Genomic DNA, 6,467 nt, shown 5'->3' on the forward strand with positions numbered 1-6,467 from the left:
TCTTTCCATATGCCAAACGCCATGCCAGGCACTTTGCAGATATTATTTCATTTAACCTCTTGACAATCTCTACCAGATAGTACATTTTTTTTAAGATTTTTTTTTTGTGATGTGGAGCATTTTTAAAGTCTTTATTGAATTTGTTACAATATCGCTTCTCTTTTATGTTTTGGTTTTTTGGCCATGAGGCACGTGGGATCTTAGCTCCCCAGCCAGGAATTGAACCCACACCCTCTGCATTGGAAGGCGAAGACTTAACCACTGGACCACCAGGGAAGTCCCCCAGATAGTCCATTTGAAAAATGAGGAAACCTCAAAAAACTAAAAATAGAGTTGCCATATGATCCAGCAATCCCACTCCTGGGCATATATCCAGACAAAACTATAATTCCAAAAGATACATGCACTTCAGTGTTCATTGCAGCACTATTTACAATAGCCAAGACATGGAAGCAACCTAAATATCCATCAACGGAGGAATGGATAAAGAAGATGTGGTTGGTACATATACACAATGGAATATTACATAGCCATAAAAAAGAATGAAATAATGCCATTTGCAGCAACACGGATGGACCTAGAGATGATCATACTAAGTGAAGTAAGTCAGAAAGAGAAAGACAAATACCATATGATATTGCTTATATGTGGAATCTAAAATATGATACAAATGAACTTATCTACAAAACAGAAACAGACTCACAAACATAGAGAAGAGACTTGTGGTTGCCAAGGGGGAGAGGGGGTAGGGGAGGGATGGATCGGGAGTTTGGGATTAGCAGACGCAAACTATTACATATAGGATGGATAAACAGCAAGGTCCTACTGTATAGCACAGGGAGCTATATTCAATATCCTATAATAAACCATAATGGAAAAGAATATGAAAAAGAATGTATATATATATGTATAACTGAGTCACTTTGCTGTACAGCAGAAATTAACAGAACGTTGTAAATCAACTATACTTCAATAAAATAAATTTTTAAACATTTTAAAAAATAAAAATGAGGAAACCAAGATTCAGCAGTCACCCAGTGGGTAAATGACAGGGATGGAATCTGATCCCAGATCCTGGCCTCAAAGCCCACGGTCTTTCCCTACAATACTAAAGCATATGAGGGGGAGGGATAGATTGGGAGTTTGGGATTGACACGTACCCACTGTTGTATTTAAAACACATAACCACAAGGACCTACTGTATAGCACAGGGAACTCTGCTCAATACACTCTAATAACCTAAATGAGAAAAGCATTTGAAAAAGAATTTTTTAAAACTATTAAAAAAACAAAACAAAATAAAGCATCTGAGAAGTCAGCTAAAGCGGGTCCTGGGGACCACAGGGGCTCCATGGCAGGTACCAACCCTTAGAAGGCAGTCTAGAAAGAGAAAGGCCATTCCCCTCTAACTACAGGACCCAACTACTCAAGAGTCACCAGGGCAGAAAGCTAAGGGCTGACCATTAACAATAATATCTCAATGTTTGAGTTATAACGTGGGGGCTGGAGCTGCTTGAATTCCTCCTGCCTCAGGTCTGGACTCAGCTGTGATTTATAACCTGCCCACTATTTGTCTTTCTTACTAAGCTGTGAGTTCCTTAAGTGTCCTTTGTGTCCACAGCTGGTGGTGCAGCACCTGGCTCCACCAGGGGTAGGCGCTCCGTAAATGACAGTGGGATGTGTGAATGGATGAATGGATGAATGCGTCCTTAATTGAGGGGCAGCATGGCAGAGACTACTTAATCAGGCAGTGACTGAGCAGACAAGGTATCAAGGGGAAGCTAGGGTCCCCCAGTCCGCCACAGGAACTTCAGCGATCCCTGGTTAGAATTCTCTACTAGGATTCTTTGTACTTCTGAGTGGGTTTGACCACTCAGTTTTTTAAACCCACACACACTTGGATTATTAAATAAACACAAGGTTTATTTTTTTCCTACAAATTTAAGGCTGAATTGACTTAATTTTTCATTTCACTTGCTTTTTGTATGTGGCGGGGGGGGGGATGGGCACTGAACACAGTGTTAGAGAAGGTCGAGGGAAAGTTCTGGGCTTCTCAGAAGCAATCAGTTCATTGCTTATCCAAGGCCACAAAAAGCCTGGAATCCTAGCATCCTCCTTCTGAGATGTTCCCATGGAAACCATGCTTGGGCTATTCTTGCACAAGGGCAACTTCTAACACAATCAGCCCTGGCTCCTGAGAGAATGTAGTGCCTGAGGTAGGAACCAGCAGACACGTTGTGAGAAGGGAAAAGCACAAAGATTGCTGCTCTACAACCAGAACATACATCTTCCTCTTCCCTCCTCTCACCCCCACTTTCCCAGGCACCCCGATGGGAAATATGCCAGCCCCTTAATGACATGAAGCACAGACCTCCCCTGGCCTGAGTGATGGGACAAACAGGCATCTGCCAGGGAAGGCAACAATGTAAATTGCACCCTGTCATGTCAGCGGAGGAAATGAGACGGGGCTGAGGGGCAGAGAAGGAATTTTGCACAGAGCAGTGAATTTGATGCATTCTGCCACGTGGTCTGATGGTGATCAGGTATAACTAGGACAAGAGGGAGATGCTGCTGCTTCCCTGGACAGAGAGACGATGTCCATCCCAGCCATCGCCCCACTCCTGGTCCACCGGTTAGTCGTTAAGGCAGGAGCCACTGGAGTTGCCACCTTCGTTCCTAATGCCAGCTCCTTATCTGCTTCCATGCCACCTGCTAGGTGTGTGACCTTGGGACACTGCCTGACCTCTCTAAGCCTCTGCTCCCTTATCTGTCAAATGAGGGTAATGAGATCGGATGCGTAAGGTTCTTGCAAAGGAGGTGATAGATGGGAGGTCCTCACCATATCTCTATAACTGTTTATACGGCACATGCTCGAGCATAAATTAGAATCTATTGGCAGCATGCAGGAATATCTTGTAGGACATCGGGAGGGGAATAGACCCAGTTCCCTTAAGGGCCTGGAACCAGGAACTGGGACTAAACGGTCTCTTGTCTCTTGCGCTTTAGTCTCTCCGCCTCTCTCTGCTGATCAGCTCGCCCTGCCTCTCTGTGTGCAGGGAAGAAATGGTCATGCCAGCCCCGACTCCATGTAGCCTTCCGACTCATAAGCTCAATATGAGCTAGAAGAGTCTCTGTGCCAGCCCCCGGTTCCAGGAAAATTGTCTCATTCACCCACGCTCAGTCAGGGTTCCCCCCTATGGTCCATTAGGTGTGACCAGACAAAGCCTAGGGTCACCTCTCTCCCTTCCGCAGTGAGGCATCTCAGAGAAGGGAGCACAGACCGAACAGGCACCCAAAGTATCCTCTGGTTCCTCAAAGTCCTCCTCGGTGGAATTCTCCCAAAATCTCTGGGCAGATGACTCAGCAGGAGGCTGTGGTCCAAACTTTCTCCTAATATATACCCTGTCCTGCATAAGAAAGGCTACGAGCTCCTGGGAGAAACAGAGGGGCCCCATGTGCCCCCATCACGGGGTCACATCATCCATATGTGAAAGAAGTCAGACAAAGCCGAACTCAGGAACCTCCTTCCTGCTAGCCTAACGTAGGGTGCGGAAATTCAGATCTCACAGATGTGTCCAGATTTTAGCCTCTGGAATACTGAGAGCTTCCCTGGAGCTCTAATGAATGGTGATGATGTAAAACACAAGCTGATGTAAAATATTTCCAGCCTAGTTGCATGTTGGGAGAAAGAAGCATTATTTTATTATACTGGATCTTTTCCCAGAAAGTCAAAAGCCATTCTCCCTTGCTGAGTTTAACAAGATTCATCTGTCACCTGGGTTAGAGCCGCTCACATTTTGGGGCGATTTTTTTATCTGTGTTATTATGCCGGCCTCAGAAGAAGGTAGCCAGGAGGATCAATTAGTCCTGTATTGAGAATCCCCTAGGGAAGTGATTCATTTAGTCACTCATTCATTTGACAAATATTTATCGAGTGCCTGTCAGGAGGGTGACAGTGTATTAAGCACTGGATAGAATGGTGGGCAACAACAGGCAAAAGCCTCAATGGCACGGGGTTCACAGTCTAATGGTGAAACGGGCACTGTGAAAACCGCACAATCAAATCACACCGGTGACAGGTGTTCTGCGGGAGAGAGAACCTGTGTTGTAAGAAGGAGGCCTGTCCCGCTCAGGAAGCTGGCTTCTTTGCCGAGTGATGCTTGAGCTGAGTGGTGAATACTGAGTAGGTGTTCCCAGGAATCGAGGCGAGGAAAAGGACTGCGGCTGGACAAAAGTGCATGTGCCGATGAGCGGAGTGGGGAGTGAGGGTTGCGGTAGAGGGACCCTGTCAGGGTTTTACCTATTCTGCAAGCAGGAGGGTAACGTGAAGAGATTTGCCTGTTGAAGAGGTCTCTCTAGCTCTCGCCCCATTTGCAGTCCTTTAGGCGAGAAAAAAGGTAGCCTGAACTAGGTTCTTATTGTATTTGGTGGTGGCAGTGGTGGCAGTGGAGACAAGTGAATGGATTTGAGAAATATTTTGGAGCTGCCATTGCCAGGACATGGATAAGGGCATGAGGCAGTGGAGTGATGGAGGGTGACCCTGAGGGCTCTGGCTTGCCCAAGTGGATGAGACAGAGATGGGGGCTGCTGGAAGAGGACCAGGATTGGGTGTTAAGCATTATAGATTCCTCCACGTCTATATGCCTTTCTTTGTCTAATCTAGTCTAGATTTACCTCAAAGAGGGATCAGCGCTTTCACAGAGCTTGGAATAAATAGGTTAAGAAACCTTATCTGGGGGACTTCCCTGGTGACACAGTGGTTGAGAAGCCGCCTGCCAATGCAGGGGACATGGGTTCAATCCCTGGTCTGGGAAGATCCCACATGCCACAGAGCAACTAAGCCCGTGCGCCACAACTACTGAGCCTGCGCTCTAGAGCCCACGAGCCACAACTACTGAGCCTGCATGCTGCAACTACTGAAACCCATGCGCCTAGAGCCCGTGCTCCGCAGCAAGAGAACCCACCGCAGTGAGAAGCCCGCGCACTGCAACGAAGAGTAGCCCCCACTCGCTGCAACTAGAGAAAAGCCCATGCGCAGCAACGAAGACCCAACACAGCCAAAAATTTAATTAATTAATTAATTAAAAAAAAATCTTATCTGACTTCGAGGGATCAGCAGAGCCCAGCTGTCACCTGGGTTACACATTTTATGAAAAGAGAGCAACAGATAGAAAATAAAGCAGCATGTGAGCAGATGCAAACATCATATGTCATTAGGCCATTGCAAGTTAAAACCACAATGACAAACCACGACACACCTATTAGAATGGCTAACATCCCAAAATCCAACAATACCAAACATTGACAGAGGAACAGGAACTCTCATTCATTGCTGGTGGGAATGCAAAATGGTACAGCCACTTTGGAAGACAGTTTGGGAGTTTTTTACAGAACTAAACAAAATCTTACCATACCATCCAGCAATTGTGCTCCTTGGTATTTATACCCAAATGAGTTTAAAACATATGTCTACACAAAAACCTGCACGTGGATATTTATAGTGGCTTTATTCAGAATTGCCAAATCTTGGGAACAACCAAGATGTCCTGCAGTGAGTGAGTGGATAAACTGTAGCACATCCAGACAATGGAATATTATTTGGTGCTAAAAAGACATGAGCTATCAAGCCATGCAAGGACTTGGAGGAAACTCAAATGCATATTACTAAGTGAAAGAAGCCAATCTGAAAGACTTCATACTATATGATTCCAACTATATGACATTCTAGAAAAGGCAAAATTAAGACAATAAAAAGTCAGCGCTTGCCAGAGATTGGGCCGATGGCAGTGGGGGATGGAGGGAGGTGGGAGGAGAGAAAAGAGTGATGAATAGGTGAAGCACAGGAAATTTTTAGGGCAGTGAAGCTAATCTGTATGATACTTTGAAGGTGGATACATGTCATTACACATTTGTCCAAACCCATAGAATTCTTTGTACACCAGGAGGAGTGAAACATGATATAAACTATGGACTTTCGTTAATCATAGTGTATCAGCTTTGTTTCATTAATTGTAACAAATGCACCATACTAATGCAAGATGTTAATAGCAGAAGCAACTGTAGGGGAGAGGGGTAGTATATGGGAACTTTCTGTACTAGCTGCTCAATTTTTCTGTAAATCTAAAACTTCTAAAACATAAAACATATTAGTTGAAAAAAAGAGAGCAAATGGACAATGTTTATTTCTGTGTGATAAAAGTGACATCATTTTCTTTTGCATTTGACTGTAATCCCATAATTTCAACATAAGGTTTCATTATTTATTTTTAAAATTGTTAATTACATGATTGATACATAAATACTTCCTTCTTGAAAATGTGTGAAACACTACAGAAGGATTTAGAGTCAATCCCATTCCATTCTGGAATGGTAACCATAGATAATTTGGTGAGATGCCTTCTGGGTAGTCTCTGTGCATCTTCTCTGGATATACATATACCAATGCACAGTTGTTTTACTTAGAAATG

Source organism: Balaenoptera acutorostrata, chromosome 6 (assembly GCF_949987535.1).
Source record: "Balaenoptera acutorostrata chromosome 6, mBalAcu1.1, whole genome shotgun sequence".
In the NCBI taxonomy this organism is placed as follows: Eukaryota; Metazoa; Chordata; class Mammalia; order Artiodactyla; family Balaenopteridae; genus Balaenoptera; species Balaenoptera acutorostrata.